This window comes from Adiantum capillus-veneris, chromosome 24 (assembly GCF_014529385.1).
Source record: "Adiantum capillus-veneris isolate H3 chromosome 24, ASM1452938v2, whole genome shotgun sequence".
NCBI lineage: Eukaryota > Viridiplantae > Streptophyta > Polypodiopsida > Polypodiales > Pteridaceae > Adiantum > Adiantum capillus-veneris.
In genome coordinates, this window is record NC_140954.1 from 132,149,505 (window position 1) to 132,168,654 (window position 19,150).

Genomic DNA, 19,150 nt, shown 5'->3' on the forward strand with positions numbered 1-19,150 from the left:
CGAGTCTTCGCCATCAACTCCCACCTATCCGCCATGTGCTCTACCACTCTCTCCCTTCTCATTCCCCTACCCTATGCTCCCTATTTCATCGCCTACTTCTCTAAATAAAGCCTGAGGTTTTGTGATTATGTTTTCTTGCAATGTTTTTCCCATGTGAGGTGTGCGGAATCGCCACCTAGTCTTGTGTTTTGGAGTGAGCTTGTGTATGTGTGAAGGGTGTGCGGATTCGCCATCCTTTTGTGATGCCTAAGTACTAAGCCGCTATACCCCCTCCCTCACTCTCTCTCTTTCTCTCTCTCTCACTTGATCTCATTCCCTTTCCTTTTCATCATTACTCCCAAGCATCCATCTCTCTTGGATGAAAACTTTGTTATGGTGGTGTGTTGTTTGCGTCCTAGCCGCTGAAGCTAGCTGGTGCCCCCTGTTTGCTTTACCATGACAGGCTCGAGGCGCGCCATTCGGTCCCCGGTGTTTTAGAGGCCGTCGGGGTTCGGGGTTCGCTTTGCTCCCGTCATTTGGTGCCCCCACTGAGGAATCTTTTTATGAAACCCTTCAGTTTACAAGACTGAAACCCTTAAACTATTGTGAATGGATGAATGGCTAGCAGGATTTGCTAATTGGACGACAGAAGAAGAAGAGCTCCAAGCACAACTAGACGAACTCCGCATCTCCATCGAAGCTCGAGTGCCAGGCGTAACCGTAATCGATTTGCAGTGGGAGAGTCAACCAACACGCCAAACCCAGTGGATATACATAGGCCAAGTGCCAAGAAGAAGAAGGAGAAGGTCGAAACCATGTCCGCAACCTACAACCAACCCACAACAACAAAATGGAAGGAGCTCTACACAATAGAGAATCAACACTATTCTACTTTGAGAATCGGGTAACTCAAGTCACCGAGGTAATTATCACAGTCAGTTTTCAAGTCGCACTTGATGCTGCAGCACAGATAACGGAAGCATTGGCTCACACTCTCACTAGAGAAACTAGGGATCTACTGAGTTTGTTTCAGGAAAGAACACCACCCTCTCCCACAAGCTTGGACAGTGACTAAGCACCTCTAAGCTTCACATGAATCAGTACAACCTACCTCAAGACAGATCACACATACCAACACGTGTACGCTCAATCAAGGTAATACTGGATTTGAAGGCTCACTACCAGCACGTCATTGACACCATGCCGGGTGGGGAGCGGTTTTTGGAGGTTCTGGCATCAGATCAACCATTTGTCTTACCTTTGGTACAAGGCAATGTACCGTTTGAAGTTTTAATCTATGTCCTAGTATAAGAGGGTATACACGCCTCCTTGTAAAGAAGAAAAAAACTTTTGCAAGTTAAGCAGTGTGTCTTTCTAGCTCTCTCTCAGTAATCATGGCAAGTGTAGCATTTCCAACATTTAAAGGAAAGAAGGGGGAGGATTTGGTAACAGACTTCCTAGATGACTTTGAAGTAGCATGTGTAGTGAGCAACAAAGATACGGATGAATCCCGGGTTAGAATCTTTAAGCATCTCATGAAGCTAAAAGCTAGATCATGGTACAATGCACTTCCACAAGCAACCAAGGATGACTGGGAACCCTTAAAAACCGCTTTTAAGAGGCGCTTTGGGGGAGGTACCACTTCAGAAAAGTTGTGGGACAAGTTGAGAGACTTGAAGCAGGAGGGTCTTTTAGAATATGCCACCTATGAGTCCAAATTTGTGGATTTGTGGGAACGGTGGGTTGAGTCACTGGCTAGGGGGGAAGCTGCACCCGATTTTCTAAAAAAAGATCGGTTCACGCATGGCTTATGGCCGCTTCTCAAGGAGAAGGTGAAAGGTAGATTCCCGGCTACGTACGAGTTAGCCGTTGAGATTGCTCGCCTTAAAGACAAGAAGCTACGAATGAAAGCCAAAGAAACCGAGTCAACAGAATCAGGAATATCGCGTCGACCAGCAACTACGACAACCACCATTCCACCACCACCACCGGCTCTTGGGGTAAGAGATGACCAACAAGATATGTTGGCCCATATTACTGACCAACTGCAGAATTTGTCTGTCCACTTAATACAACAAGGGAGGAGTCAAGAAAGAGATCAAGACCCTAGAAGAGCACGACGACAAAACAGGGAGTATCATTGCTACAACTCCGGAGAAGACGGTCACGGTATGTACTACTGTCCCAAACCACGACAAAACTATAATAGAGGAGGTAGGAGGAACCAATTGTCACCCCCTAGAGAAAGAACACCCCCACCCCGAGCACCACCCCCACCAACACAAATTCTACGTCCACCCCAGACACCACTACAAGCATCCATCCCACCACTTGATCGCCCTGTAAACATCATAAGGCTAGAAGAGAAAGGAAAAGCCATAGTAGTGGATCCACCCAGAGCAAAGGAGAGGGACAAGGGTAAGGAGAAGGTAACCTTTTTAGAACCACTTGAAGCCATGATTGTGAAAAGAGCTAGGAGGGAGAAAGCTACACAATCAGATGATGAGAGAAGCATGAGAGGAGAAACTAGCAAGAGGCCATCCAGGCCACGACGGAAATTGGACATCACCGACTTCCAGCTAGGGGAAAGTTCTAAGCCCTATGATCTAACCTTGGATGTGGCAGAGCAAGGACCAAAGATTACATGGCCACAGCTGCTACATCTTGCACCAAAAGTAAGGCGACAATGGTCTAAAATGGTAAGTACAAGAGGCTCCAAAACAAAGGTAGCCGGAGCAATTTCGGGATGCAACATGGATGACATCCTTCGAATTGTCAACGTAAACATAAAAGGAAAGAGGGTTGGAAACACCTACATTGATGGAGGTGCACAAATTTGTGTAATGAGCGAAGCTATGATGCTTCGATTAGGGCTCGAGGTTGACAGGCCTTCTCCATGCAAGGCAAAGATGGCAAACAACGCAAAAGTAAAGTGTGTGGGTGTGGTAAGTGCCATGAAAATCAAAGCTTTCAACACTGAGGTAGAGGTAGATGTTTTTGTAATGCCTACTAAGGGGGAGGGCTATCCACTAATTTTGGGAAGGCCATGGTTGATGGCCATGAAGGCAAAACAGGACTGGGGTACTGGCCTTCTACGCATGACCGGTAAGAAAGGGGAGACAATCTACTACGACATGAGGATTGGCAAGCAGAAGTAAATGAATCTCGAAACATCGGCAGATGAAACCACTAGCGAATCTTCCAGTTCTGAGGAGGAGACCACATCCACCGACGAAAGTGACAGTTCCATTGATGTGATGGGTATCATTATGAAGGATCCACAAAGGGTAAGCACAACTGGTGATCCATCACCAAAAGGAAAACCCAATGAAGAGGAGAGAAAATCATCTGGCCTAGGAGGAAGTAGGTTGAAGGGTATGTTGTCTACGGAATTAACACTTGAGGAGAAAGATAGTTTTTTGCAAATGTTGATGGGATTTCCTAACCTGTTCATTGACAACTATGAAAGAATCACAGGCATTACAGTGGTGGAACATCATATTAAGCTGAAGGAAGGGGTAAAACCAGTTGTGCAAAAGCTACGACGATTGGGGGTCATACAAGAAAAGGCACTCTTGGCCGAGGTAAGAAACTGCTGGAGGCGGGATTCATCTATCCTGTAGAAAACTCAGAATGGGTGTCACCCGTAGTGGTGACGCCTAAAAAGAATGGTAAGTGGAGGGTCTGTGTTGACTACAAACCACTAAATGCAGCTACAAAGAGAGACCACTTTCCTCTCCCTTTCTTGGATGAAATTCTGAATGAAGTAGCGGGTTTTGAATGCTATACCGTCTGTGATGGTTATTCTGGATACTTTCAAATACGCATAGCCTTGGAAGATCAGCTAAAAACCACTTTTATCATACCATGGGGTTGTTTTGCATACAGGGTTATGCCATTTGGTCTCACAAATGCACCTGCCACATTCCAAAGATATGTCACATATGTTTTTCAACCGTTCTTTGGAACATCCATAAGAGTGTTCATTGATGATTTTTGTATATATAGCTCCCATATTTCACATTTAGAAAAGGTAACTGAAGGTTTGGCCACGTTGCAGAGCCTAGGTGGGCAATTAAATGTGGATAAATGCCACATTGGGGAGAGTAAATTCATTCTACTAGGCCATGAAATTTCAGCAAAAGGTATCAACGCCGACCCAAGTAAGGTGTCCGCACTCATAGCCCTACCTTCACCAACGACCGCACGTCAACTGGTCTCTTTTCTACAGAAGGTGAGGTACTTAAGTAGATTCATACATCTACTATCACAACTTGTTCTACCACTGCAAAAACTCACTCAAAGATCAACTTTCACTTGGGACGAGGAAAGCGAACATCACTACAACAAGGTAAAGGAGGTCTTAGCCACTCTGCCAACTATCTCACCACCTAAGTGGGATGAAAAATTCTATGTCACCTCAAGTGTTGGTGATGACTCATTGGGGGCTGTGCTACTCCAAAAGGATACGACGACATCTTTCATGAGGCCAATCTACTTCTCTAGTCGAATGATGACAGCAGGAGAGAAAGGTTTCACCCATGTGGAACACTTAGTCCTAGCTCTTAGATTTGCAACTACAAAGTTTAGGTCATATTTGCTGCCTAAGCAATTTGTGATTCTAACCACGGATGAAATATTTCCCTATGTTGTACAACACATGGATGTGTCTACTAGAATTACTAAATGGCTAGTTCGTCTGCAAGAGTTTGACTACACGGTACAGGTAGAAAGCACGACAAGGGCAAGTTTGGGGGGACTCATAACCTACCAAGTCTTTGAAAGGAAGGAGAAGCAATCTAAGGAAGGAGAAGTCCGATTACCTCCAGTACCACCGATGGTAGAAGGAGCATACTCTCTCTACTTTGATGGAGCCTACAAGCGAGCGTCCGACAAAGCAGCTGCAGGCATAGTGGTCTTTGATGACAAAGGGACAAAGGTATTTTCGTTGGGCCAATTGTTAGATTCACATTCTAACAATGAAGCTGAGTATGCAGCACTAACCAAGGGTCTACAATGGTGCGTCTCGCAAGGTGTACAACGCCTTAATGTATTTGGGGATGCAAGAATCCTAGTTTAAGGACTCACTTAAGTGGTGTATGCCTCTAGCCAAAAGGGGAGGGCTAATGATGGGGGCTTTTCACAAGCCAAGCTCCCATACCCCTCTTCTCTCGTCCCCACCCCATGAAAACCCCCTCTTAGGGAGGGAGTGATAAAAGACATTGGAAAAAGTAAGAAAAAAATAAAGTATGATTATGTAAATATATGAGAAAGGTAAAATAGGCCACCTCATGCCTGCGGGGCAGCCCATCCCCACCTTGCCTCCTTTTTCTTCACTGTTACCCCGCCGTGTGTCCCTTTTCCTCTCCTCCACTCAAAAGGTCAACCCCCTCTCTCTTCCCCTTGTCCTTTCTCCTTTCTCTCTCCCCTCAAGCTACCCCACCTCTCACCAATAATGCATTCTAACTCACCAATAATGCACCCTAACTCACATGCAACTTACCCTATCTTCCAAAATAGTATACCCCACCCCCCCTTTCTCTCTCCTATCATATCCCATGACCCAAATTCCCCCCCCCCTCTCTCTAAAGGGCGCCATGTCTCTTGTCTTGTAGCTAAATAACCTCCCCCACACTCACACACACTCAGTTTCACTAAAAAAGGTGCCCACAGACCCATCCCCACCCGGTGGTTACCTTATTTTTCTTGTGTTCACACACATCTGCACACAGACTCACCTCTGAACACACTCCTCTCTCTCCCCTCTTGTAATTACTTTATTCTCCATGTCACCTCTCACTTTTTTTCATCAACCCATCTCTCTCTCTTAGTCTCTCTCTCATGAGACTGCTGTTCTGACACATATACACACAGCCAGACAAGTGGGGCCCACAGTCACATGGCCTATGTAGATAATGATTTCTTCATTTCTAAATTTTAGAATTTCTTCCCCCCCTCCTCCCCTATATAAAGAGGGGTCACCATCACACAGAAAACACACAACATCACCAAAGAACACACTATGCACTGTGTGTGCCTAGTGCACACACACACACATCCACACCATCACCATCACCGCAATCACCATGCTTGTCTTGAGCATGACCTCTACACCCTTGGCTATGGAAGATGAAGGGCAACTAAATGAAGGATGATGGCCATAATCCTCGTGCGAGTCTTTGCCATCAACTCCACGTATCCGCCATGTGCTCTACCACTCTCTCCCTTCTCATTCCCCTACCCTAAGCTCCCCATTTCATTGCCTAATTCTCTAAATAAAGCTTGAGGTTTTGTGAGTATGTTTTCTTGCAATGTTTTGCCCATGTGAGGTGTGCGGAATCGCCACCTAGTCTTGTGTTTTGGAGTGAGCTTGTGTATATGTGAAGGGTGTGCGGATTCGCCATCCTTTTGTGATGCCTAAGTACTAAGCCGCTATACCCCCTCCCTCACTCTCTCTCTCTCTCTCTCTCTCTCTCTCTCTCTCTCTCACTTGATCTCATTCCCTTTCCTTTCCATCTCTCTTGGATGAAAACTTTGTTATGGTGGTGTGTTGTTTGCATCCCAGCCGTTGAAGCCAGGTGGTGCCCCCTGTTTGCTTTACCATGACAGGCTCGAGGCGCGCCATTCGGTCCCCGGTGTTTTAGAGGCCGTCGGGGTTCGGGGTTCGCTTTTCTCCCATCAATATATATATATATATATATATATTATCATGAATGCTTGGCATGCTCGTCTACACAGAACAAAGGTGGGGGACGACGTGAGCGAGCGAGTGGGGGAATGGCAAGGGTTGAGGTGTGTGTGTGTGTGTGTGTGTGTGTGTGTGTGTGTGTGTGTGTGTGTGTGTGTGTGTGTGTGTGTGTGTGTGTGTGATAGAGAGAGAGAGATATTGTCTGCTACGCGCCTTCGGGCTGAGAGAGAGAGAGAGAGAGAGAGAGAGAGAGACAAACCGCCTGCAGACTATGAGCACAATGCGAGGGAAAGAGAGGGCGGGGTGAGGTGGTGGGTGTGGGTGTGTGTGGACAAGGGAGAGAGGGAGATATTGTCTGCGCCTGCTCAGGCCTAAACTGGGAGCGGCCGAGAGCAAGAGAGAGAGAGTGAGAGAGAGAGAGATGAGAAGGCGGGGAGACCTGTGCCATGTGAGATGCCGACAAGAGAGCGAGGGAAGGGAGGGGAGTTTGGCAATGAAGTGGGGTAAGGGTAGGGGTGTGTGGTGAGAGAGAGAGAGAGAGAGAGAGAGAGAATATTATTATCCCCCGGGTGGGTTGCATGGTACCTCAAGAAACGAGAGGAGGGGAGAGAGTCAATGGGGTGAGGAGAGGGAGAGGGAGTAGCGGGCCAGGGGAATAGGAAGGTAAGGCTGAGTGTGTGTGTGTGTGTGTGTGTGTGTAGATAAGAGAGAGAGAGAGAGAGAGAGAGACTTCGGCTTCTTGTAGGCAACGAGGGAGATAGAGAGAGAGGACGGCCGAGCACTGCGCCATGTGGGCCGCCGACACGAGCTAGAAAGAGAGTGAGTTGTCAGAGAGAGAAGGACTGGATGAGGGAGAGAGAGTGTGTGCCGAGAAGAGAGAGAGGGGAAGAGAGAGGTGTTCAGAGAAAATGAGAGAGAGAGAGAGAGAGAGAGAGAGAGTGGGATATTTCATTCGATGCCCGCGTGGCCTTTGCTCCGAGAGAGGAGGAGAGCTGGATCGATGGAGAGAGAGAGAGAGAGAGAGAGAGAGAGAGAGAGAGAGAGAGAGAGAGAGAGAGAGAGAGAGAGTGAAGAAGAGACAGAGAGAGAGAATTAAGCCGGCCTCCCAGGGGAATAAAACAAGAGGGAGGGGAGAGTCAACGAGGGCGGCCTGCTAGGCTGGGGTAGGGACGAGCGAGGGCATGAGGGTGATAAGGTTGCATGAGTGAGGGGGCCATGTGACGAGGCCATGCCAGTAAAAGCTAGGGCCGTGAGGCTGACCAGGCATTGGCGAGCCTTCCAATGGTGTCGCCAAGGCTTCAACAAAGGAAAGATAATTTTTTTTCTTTGATTTCCAAAAATCAGCTATCATTAGCCCTCCCCTTTGGCTAGAGGCATTCATGTCTCTATCCGTGACTCTGATTCTTCTTTGGCTGATCTGTAGGAGCCGATATCGAGTTGCCTTTTGAACTAGCCATTCCATTTGGCCATTGGTGAGATTTCTGGGATATTCATGAATCTGTAACAGGTCCAGGTGATAGCCAGTTCCTTGGAATAATACCGGTTGATTAAATGGGAAGCCCATGGCTTCCAAAACTTTGTGCCAGTGTCCTCCTAGATCCTAAGTGAAGGATAGGATCATTGTCTGCAATGTCCGAATAATGAAATTTGTATGCCAAATAGGACCAAATTTGTAACCACCAGTAGCGAGAGGAGAAATGAGCATCTTGGCTCTTGCAAAGGCAAAACTGAAAATTATGATTCCCAAGAATCATAATGAGCATCTTGGCTCATGCAAAGACAGAACTGAAAATTATGATTCCCAAGAGTGTGCCAAGAATCCACCATATATGGCCACCTTGTTGGTGTGGTGAGCTCCAGTTGTCTTCATAATCTTGCTTAGTGTCGCGATTGGAAAAACTTGCAAGCATACCATGCATCTCTTGGGTGTGCTCAAACATGTTAGTTGTCTTTTCTGATGCTGATAGGTAGTAAGCCACCTACCTTGCAGCTTAAATACAAGCGTAACCCACTTATCTCTCTCCATAGAGAGGATACATTGTTTGTAAAAAAATCACCAAATTGGGAATGAGACCTTCATTCTTGCATTATATCAGCCTCTTGTCTATCCATGGCTCCTTAGCACTTATCTCCATGTTGATCTTACCTCTATATGTTCTAGCGGTTAACCATAACCGTAGGTCTGATGCATCCCATGCAAACACAATGCTGTGTTGTGGAGGATTCTGGAACATCCTTAAAAGGTTGGCAACATATTGATCATCAAAATTACTCTGAACATCCTTACATAAACTGGAGGCATTACCCATCTCCAAGTTTATAACACCTTTCAGTAGACTAGAGACATTACCCATCTCTAAGTCTATGACACTACACAATAACGTCTTGCTCGGCTGCCAAGCCTTTAGAGCAATATCCAACTCCAAACCTTCCGTCTTGCTTACCTCTTTGTTATGGTTCTCTAGTGAAACTTCCTTGATGCAAGATTTCTTTAGTTTGCTACATTGTCCTTGGTCCATGCTGGTGCACAGGTTTCCGTTTTCAAAGCCCTCCCCTTTGCTTGATATGTTGTCCATCTTCTGCAAAGCCTTGCTAGTAGGTCGGTTTTCCTCTTCTCTTGTTTCTTCCATGCTCTTTGCATTCCTCTTACTCTAGCGAGGCCTAATCAACACTTTACGCCTTCTTACCCTTACTGCCCAGTGCTATCGATTGATTGCTTTGGTGCCTATTTCATCTAGGGTTAAAGATGTACTCACATTTGTAACACAATTTATTTGACTTACTTCCCCCACTGGGGTAGCATCTTTTGATTCTTTAACCTCTTGTTCCACTACTTTCTTCCTTTGAATAAACTTCTCGCTTGATCCTTCTTCTATTATCTTCATCTTGACCTCTTCTGCAAGACCAATGATACTTGGTGTGCGGGTACCAATTGGTGGTGGGTGTAGGATGAGTGTAAGTAGTGATTGTGGCGGTGGTTGCATCGGTGTCTGTAGGAATTGAACTGGTGGGGCTAGCTGTGCTTGCACGGTTGGTGGTGGGACTTGAACAGGTGAGACTGGTTGCCTGGGCAGCGGTGGTCTTGCCCTCGGTGGAGAGATCTAATTCTGTCTCCCTCCTCTATTGAAATTCTGTCTTCTTGGATGTGGGCAGTAGTACATGCCATGGCCGTCTTCCCCGCAATTATAGTAGTGGTACTCTTGGTTTTGCCTTCGTTGTCCTCTTCCTTGTTTTGGATTTTTGACAGGTATATGCCCTTGCTGCACCAGATGCACAGATAAACTCTCCAGTTGGGTAGTGATGCGATTCAGTAAGTCTTGCTGATCTTCTGACGCCTCTTGTGGTTGGGCTCTATGAACGGTTGTTGCAGTCACTGGGGTTAGTCGGACTGAACTTGATTCCTCTGACTCGTTGACTCTTGCTTGCATGCATAGATTCTTGTCTTTAAGGCGGGCTACTTCCACTGCCAACTCATATGTTGCAGGAAACCTTCCCTTCACCTTCTCCTTAAGTGGCGACCACAGGCCAGCAATGAAATGGTCCTTCTTCAGAAAATTAGGTGCTCCTTCACCTTCCTCTAGTGAGGCAACCCATCTCTCCCACAAATACACAAACTTGGACTTGTAGGTGGCATACTCTAGCAAACCTCCCTGCTTTAATTTCGTCAGTAGCTGCCATAGCTTTTTTGAGGTTGTGTCTCCACCAAACCTCTTCACAAAGGCAACACGTAATACATCCCATGTATTTTTGGTAGCTTGGGACAAAGCATTGTACCAAGACTTGGCCTCTACTTTCATCAGTAGAGGAAAAATTCGTAGCCGTGAGGCATCGTCATCCTTGTTGGAAACCACACAAGCGATGTCGAAATCATCAGAAAGTCAGTGGTGACGTCTTCTCCCTTCTTTCCACTAAACGTGGGGAAAGAAACACTTGCCATGGTAGTGACTCAGGAAATTACAAACTTTTTTCTTTTAATCTTAATGATAGTAGCGGCTCATATCGGCTTTTTAGAGGGTTGGGTGGATCGATTAAAACAAGATAAAGAATGGATCGCAAAGCTAGAACAGAATAAAGATGCTTACATCAAAAGAGTGGTATTAATCCACAAGGAGCAAGATGATGGGACGTGGAGATCTCAAGATTTCATCAAGCATCTCGGCTCCGAATAAGAAAACAATCTTTTGCTAGTAGAATATATTCCTATCAATATACATGTTTACATGCATGCTTGCAAGAAACGGAAAGGAAATACTTCTGGCCTATTGTTATTATCCATGTCAGGTGTAGGGCAAGGATCTTGACCACTAGGGTTTCGTACCTCAGGTGCTGACGAGGTGACACCTTCACCACATGCTTCTACCTCTTGTAGAAGTCCTCACAATCCTCCACATTAGATTCAAAACGGATTGGGCGAGAAGAGTCTACCTCAATCAGCTTTCCATTCTGCATGTGGTGATGGTGCTTAAGTGGTCGAACTTCATTTGAACTCTCCAGGCCTAGAGAGAGTGTAGGCCCACTTGCGTCACCAAATGCTTTATACTTTCAGACTTAGACTTTGTGGTTGATGTAGTTGACGACTCCTCTCAAACCATTAGAGAGAAAACACTTGGTGCTACAGAAAATCTGACTATCGTGAGAGTGCCGCAGTTTTCAAAAGCAAAACTCACTGTTCTTTCTTCACTTCCTCTATCGGCACTCATTGACAGAATGATTTGGTTGACAACATTGATGGCACTTCATAGACCTCCCACCTGATGCTCTCAATTTGTGGTTAGAACAAGCAACATGAGATGGGGAGCTTACCTCTTGAATACTGACGACACTGCAGCCTGGCAGTAGTACTTCAATGAAGGCGGTTAATGCCTCTTTAGTCTCCTCCTCTTTTGTCCTCCAGTTAGAGAATTCCTTCAACCATTCGTCTATGATTGATGAGGTGTGTTGCTTTCAGCATTGTAAACTAAAGGCTTCTTGGAAGCCCTCCTCCATGGGGGCACCAAATAAAGGGCGCAAAGCGCAACACGTACCCCGATGGCCTCTAAAACATCGGGAGCCGATGCACGCTGCAAGCTGGTCACAGTGAAGCGAACAGAAGCACCACCTAGCTTTGAGCGGCTAGGATGCAGACAACAGTGATTTGAAATATCACGGTGTCAAGAAATTTACGGTCTTGCCAGGAAAGCACCGGGCTTTTGGCTGTGAGAGTTTGTGAGAGAACTCCAAAAAACTATATGAAGGAGTTAAACCATATAGATGCCATGAAGACTAGGGTTTGAAAGGAAGTGCAATCAAAGAAGTCCCACTCTTTCTCTCTTGCACTCACACACAAGAAAGAACGCAAAAGAGAATATCAAAACAACACAAAGATGAAAACCTCAAGGCTATGGTCATATCGTATCATGGGTAATATGAAAGAGTTAATAGATGAGTTGATGGTATTCAACCTTGGCTGACCAAATAGGTTACGGATTGTTCTTTGAAATTGTAATTTTGTGCTTACCATAATATATATGTTTTGTCTAGTGATTGGGATTAATTGTGTGTACAAATCCTCTAAGTTCATAGCAAGATAACTACACTTACATCAAAAGAAAAGTTATAGTCTATGAGAGGTAGTATAATGGGATCCGGTGATAGAAGTATTTCAATGAGCCTTTCTGGGCCAAAGAGAAACACTATACGTTGTTGAAAGTGTATTTTACGGCTAATCCATACGTTAATTCTAATAGATCGTACAGAGTGAAAGCGATAGAAATTATCATCATGTGGATTATTAATCTAGGATAACTCTAGTATGTGCAAAATGTAGATATGAGAGAAGAGAAGAGAAGGGAAGAGAAGAGAAGAGAGTTTCCCTCCCAAGCCATATTCTTGCTCGTAGGCAATAAGGATACTGCGGGGAGAGATGTACCTGTAGCAAGGAGAACCTAAAATTTGTAGAGAGCATGAACTACTAAGAGTGAGAGAGATAGGTTTGGATAAGGAGATGAGTTTAGATATATATATATATGTGTGTGTGTGTGTGTGTGTGTGTGTGTGTGTGTGTGTGTGTGTGTGTGTGTGTGTGTGTGTGTGTGTGTGTGTGTGTTGGATTAGAGATGAAAAAGAAAACAACAAGAAATCAAGAAAACATCAATGTAGAACACATCTTACTTGACAAATCATTTGGCACCATTATTGATGGAGAGAGAAGAAGAGGGGAGAATTCAACTTTGATTGATACGCCAAGTCCAAGAACTTATTTGATTAGAGTTGATCTTCCAAAGATAGCATGCAAGAATGGCTAGTCTTCCTCTAGGAGAAAGTGTAGGCTTAGGCTTATGTTAATGGCTAAGTACAATTTGGCATTACTACTCACTCCCTCATGAATTACTCTCATCAATGGCTTGAATGCTTGAGTGGTTTTAAAGGAAGAAGAGGTCCCATTTTATAGGTGAAGGGAACCCCCAAGGATTTACACAAGAAGAGAAGAGCCAGTGTGAACAGAAACTGGAAAAGTTGGAAATGAGCTGTCCCTGTATGATGTGGGCAGACTGGGGTCCAGTATTTTGATCATATCTCCTCAACCGTGGCTCCAAATAAAAAAGTAAAAATATGGGCAAAAACTTCAGGTTATTACCTACGACTTCCGTTTTATTTGCATTTTCCAATTCGGATTGGAACCTTGTGTAAAAAAATCATCAAAATAGGGTACAGTTTTGGTAGAAAAAGTCTTCTTGTGGTCCCCTTAGCCTAGACTTTTATTTGATTCCAATGGACACCTCATGCCATATGAAAGCATGACATTGCTCCTTGACAAATTTTTGTAATCATGCTTGCAATAATTCATTAAAATAAGTGTATCTTTGAAATCATGCCACCTAGTGTCCCACTAGGATTTGATTCCCTCCTAGTAGCTATTTAAAAAGAAATATAAGAAAAATATGAAAAATACATAGAATATATATAGATTGGAAATTACCCTAGATATAGGATCTAAATAGGGTGTGAAATAATAATGAGATGGTAGAAAGAAAGAATAAATGCTTTTGGCTCCTAGTGAAAGAGACGGAGCTATTGATGCTTTTCCCATAGTACTTTTTTATGGTAAAGTAAGAATACGTTACCCTTGAGATAAATAATAGGATGAGATAGAAAGCTTAGTGTTATACTTACATATGCATATGTACATTATAGGAAATATAATTATATATATAAAAAGTTACAAGATAGATCTTGTAGCATGTGTTCCCACTATGTACGTGTCACAGCACGACATCCACCCCCTCTAAACCTGCACATCCTCCGGTATGTGCCACATTTTCTCTTTGTTGTAAGATCAGTCCTCTTGTACATCTTCCTTGCTTTCTTCTTCACTGGATGATTCCAAAGATTCGTCTTCACATGTGTTTTGCTCTTCCTCCTTGTCAACATTTTCTGAATCATTGTCACCTCTTCTCTTATACATTTTGATCCTTTTTCCTGCAATGGGAATCTTTACTTCTGTACCATCTACTTCAGACAAGCTGTAAGTAGCATTTTCATGCACATGCTTTACAACATACGTTCCAAACCATCTTTTTGAGAACTTACGCATGACTGTGTGCTAGTTATCAAGGCTACTATCATACACTAAAACCCAGTCACCTTTGTCAATTGCTTTGCTCCTGAGTCGATGTCGCTTATCAAAGTAGTCCTTTTTTTTCAACCTTGCATTTTGAAGTCGTTATTTTGCAGCTTCAATGTCTCCAGGTCTTTTCTCTAGCTGCCTTATACGCAGTGCAAGGAGTTCTTCCTTGCTAAGCCCCTCTTGCCAAGGTAGTACATTCCATGTGGGAATTGTATCTTCAATTGGCATCACTGGCTTTTGACCATACATTAGCTCCACAGGCATGTAGCCAGTTACTGAGCTATGTGTTGTACGATCCCCATAAAGCATATGGTAACAATTTTGGCCACTCACCAACTCTTCCTTTGCAAGCCTTGGCCAAAGCTTTAATGATAAGAAGATACCCTCTTTCACTCTTTCCATTGCCTTCAGGGTTGTAAGCTGTAGTAAGAGAAATCTTGATTCCTTATCTAGAAAAGAACTCCCTTGCTTCTTCGACATCCAGTTCACCTCTATCTGCAGTGATTTTTCCCACACAACCATGATGGCAAATCACCTCATCAAGAATGAATTTGCACACACCTTCTGTGGTTGTATCTCTTAATGCTCTTCCTTCAACCTGGTTAGTTAGGTACTCTCGTGCAAGAACCAAGTATCTCATCTGCCAGAGTCCTAAAGGCATTGTGACTAGATCCACAACCCATTTATAGTGCATGGCTAGTGGATATGTAGGGTGCAATCCATCACGATGTCGAACATTTGAATACATTTGACAAGTTACACACGACTCTACAAACTGAGATACATCTTTATACATTCCCTTCCACCAATATTTTTCTTTCAACTTGGAGAAGGTTGCCCACACACCTCTGTGTCCAGCCCATAGACTCTCATGAAACTCTTTCATGAGCTTTACTTAGAGTCTCTTTTTTACATATAACCCGTTGTGGTGTAGCACCCTTTTGTTTAGGATGCTTCCACAAGTAACCATCCCTCAAAAAGTACCCATATGCTTTCCTGTGTATCCTCTTGAATTCTTGTTCAGACCAATCATTCTGTTTTGTTAGAGTACTCAAGTAGCTTCCAATAAGAAGCCAGTCACCTTCATAAAGATCTTTCAAGAACAATTCAAGTGAATTAGTCATGCAGACATTGTTACCTTTGACATGAGAAATAGAATAGAACTTTGTGCCTACATCATCTCCCTCATCAATCATTTGTGACTCATCTTCATACCTTGCCCTTGATAGCATATCTGCCATTGTATTGTCTTTACCTGCAATGTTCTTAAACTAAGGATTTAAGGACTTAATATAGGAAATCCACCGCAACATAGCAATGTCTGGTGTTGAACAGCTTGTAATCATCCCAAGAAGTGGTAAACAATATGTTTCCACAACCACACATGCACCAATTAGGTACTCTTTCCCATTTTTCAAGGCTGTAACCATACCCCATAGCTCTCTCTTTATTTGTGGATAGTTTCTTTGGCGAGCATTTAGTACCTTTGCTCCAAATCTTACCACATACCTGCGTCCTTCTTCGTCATCTTGCCCTATTGCCCATCCAATCCCTGTAGGACTGGTGTCTACTGTCACAATTACTGGCCTTTGACACTCATAGTCTACCTTTCTCAAAGTTGGTACTCACTGGAGCAACTCCTTTAGCATTGTCATGCATTTTACAAGTGCTTCTATCCATTTAAACTTTTGATTCTTTCTAAGCAACTGATAAAGAGGATCAGCTACATGTACATAATGTGGAATCCAAATAACATAGAATACAAATGCTCCCAGAAACCTTCTAACCTCAGTGATGCTAGTGCATGTTTCTTTCATTCTTTGGATGGCATCTACCTTTGCTGGACAAGGTTTCCTACCATATGGCTCGCACATGTGCCCCACAATGAGCACTTCATTGACACCAAACATAGAATTTTTCCCTGACAATGTAAGATTCACTTCTTCCAACCTAGACAAAATTTTATCACAATCATTTATGTGATTTACCACAAACCTGCGACATCCCTTGAGATCCAAAGCTTCATCTTTGTCACTTTCTTCACATCCTTTGATAGGCAAATCATCAATGAAAGGCATTATGATTTGAGGAATAAAGTCACGTAAGACCTTATTCATCCCATTCATTATATGTGCAACCGAGTTGGTTGCTCCCTATGGCAAGGTACACATCCTTACCAAACTCAAAGGTGTCCTCATGGTTGTCAAGTCTCTGCTTTTGATTGCAAGCTGAAATTGATCATGCCCCGAGTAGAGATCCCCCATTGAGTAGATTGCCCTCCCTGCAAACGCCTCTGCAAACTCATCCACAATTGGACATGTACCTACATTTCTAATTGTCACCTTGTTCACTGGTTGCATATCTTGGATGAAGCGTAGAGAACCATTCTTCTTTGGAACTGTGAACCACCTGTTTGAGTATGGAGCAAAAGAAGGCTCCAAGATTCCCATTTTAATTTTCTCATTCAGTAGCTCTACTAACTTTGGCAAATGAGCCTTTGGAACCGGAATAGGACGCAGATTCCAAGGCACATGAGGTATTGTGAAAATTACCATAGGAGCTACAATAGAAGAATCAACACATCCTATCTTATGTGGCTCAAATGCAAAAGCCTTACCATGCTTTGAAAGCATTTCTTTGAAGCACTTTGTCTCCTCCTGTGTTAGAAACTCCTCGCAACCAATTTGCAACTCTTGGAAAGACTCCTTTGTGAAGGTATGCCCAATATTTTTAGGATTCCTCAAACTTGGTTATAAAGAAGCCTCCTCAATCTTTTCCCTGTTGTTGGGTGGTAAGGGCGAAGCTACTGGTTTTGCCTTCTTTGCTACACTCTTGTATTTAGTTTCAACGTGGACTTTTGGACCAACTGTTTGGTTTTCTTTAAAGGCTTCTATTACTTGATACATTTCCATAGAGCAAACTTCCACAACTTCATTTTCAAGATGCAAACTAGACCCCATTATAGCATCAAGCTCCCCCATAGTATCTACAAAAGAAACTTGTTCACACAAACCCAAAACATTTTCAGTAGGCTTTAGCAACCCACTCTTTTTCATGCCTATTTGTACATTATGCACATATTGCCTCTCACATCTCTTCAAATCTTCAAGTTTTGTAAAACATACTGATCCATTTCTTGTTACCAAGGAGCCTGTCAAGAAAGTTTCACCTATTTTTGGATCAGGCAAGACCCTTTTTCTTTCTGTACCACTGCAATCCCGCTTTACAATGGTACTTGGCCAAAACCCATCATTTCTCTATGATCATGAAACTCTTTGCTCACCTTTGGTAGAGGATGTTCTCTGAGGTTTTCATGATTTCTTTCATGGTTTACACAAACTGTGAGAAATTGGACAGCTCGTTTACCATCTTTGCTACGTATCCTAGTATATGCTGAACCATCATCCATTACCTTTGTTTCCATTCGAACTCCCACAATGTAGGGTTGTCCAAGGATGAGATGATATGAAGATGTATCCTGTACAAAGAAGTTTCGGTCAATCTTTACATCACCTATTGTCACCTTCATACCTGGACATGCTTCATACAATTCACCGGATGAATTGTTTGCCACTTTTACCATCCAGCCATGATCTGTGTCCATCGGCCATTTTCACTTGTTGTAGAGACTCTTTGACATTATGTTATTTTTGAACCATGGTCAATCAAGGCAACAAATGGCTCTTCAAGATCACCTACCTTGACCAAAGTTTCTGTAGTAGCCCTTGCCCAGTGACTTCGTGAATAGTAGCTCCTAGGAATAGCTTCAACTTCATCATCATTTGAGAAATGCACTTGCTTCACTCTCCCACTAGATTGGTAGCATCCTACCACAACTCCATCATCCTCCTTATTTTGCAACTGCATCCCTTGTGTCTTCAAGGTTTCTCCGTCACCCTATGGACGAGCAACCTCAGCAAGAGTTTGTCTCTTTCTCTTGATGATGTCAATGATCTCCTCGTGGAATTCACGCTTTGCAATACCAAGAACTTCTCCCAAAGTAAACTCAATCTTGCTATTCAAGATCCTTTCCTCCAAGACTTTCTTTAAATCTGTAGCAACCTCAATATCAGATTTTAGTTTATAAGTTGGGGCTTTTGTCTTACCTTTTGTTGGCTCTTTCTTCTTTCCTGTTGTAGAATCCTCCATGAGTACTTCAGGTGGAGATGCTCCTTGTGTTGAGGGTGTTTGAGAAGGCATTGAGTCGCTTCTTCCCCCACTTCTAGAAGCTCTTTTTGATGGTCCTTCATCAGTATTCTCACGTCTACGCTTCTCTTCTACAATTGCCTCATTCTATTGGCATTTTGTAATGTAGGCATGCACTGACAATGAGTCCACTGGATCATTCCATCCTGTTTCTAAACGTATGCAATCACCTGCTTCATGTAGAATCTCTTTTGTAAGCTTTCCCTTTTTATCTAATTGCATGACATTTGGCCAAATTTGACCATGATGGTCATTCACCTCTTCATCACTAAGATGCTCAATTTTTACTCCATAAGTAGATGCCTCAACTGAAGAGGTGGCATGGTTAGTTGCCATATCTTCAACTAAGGTTTGCATTCCCTCCTTCCCAAAGTTAGTTCTCAAGGGTAGACTTGTCTCTCTTAAGTGGATTTTACCATCCTTAAAAAAGACAACATCTTTTGACAAAGCATCATTAAAATCATCACAATCCCTTCTTACATGGTCTGTACTATCACACCAAATACATCTATTAACAAACCCTTCTTTGGGCTGTTGTCTTTGCCTAAGAAGTGGCCCTAATGGTGAGCCTTTTTCTTCAAGCTTTGCAAGCTTCACCTTCAAGTCACGCATTCCCTTCACAAGTTCATCTAGCATAGAGTCATCAAACTTAAGAGCTATATAAGTAGGCT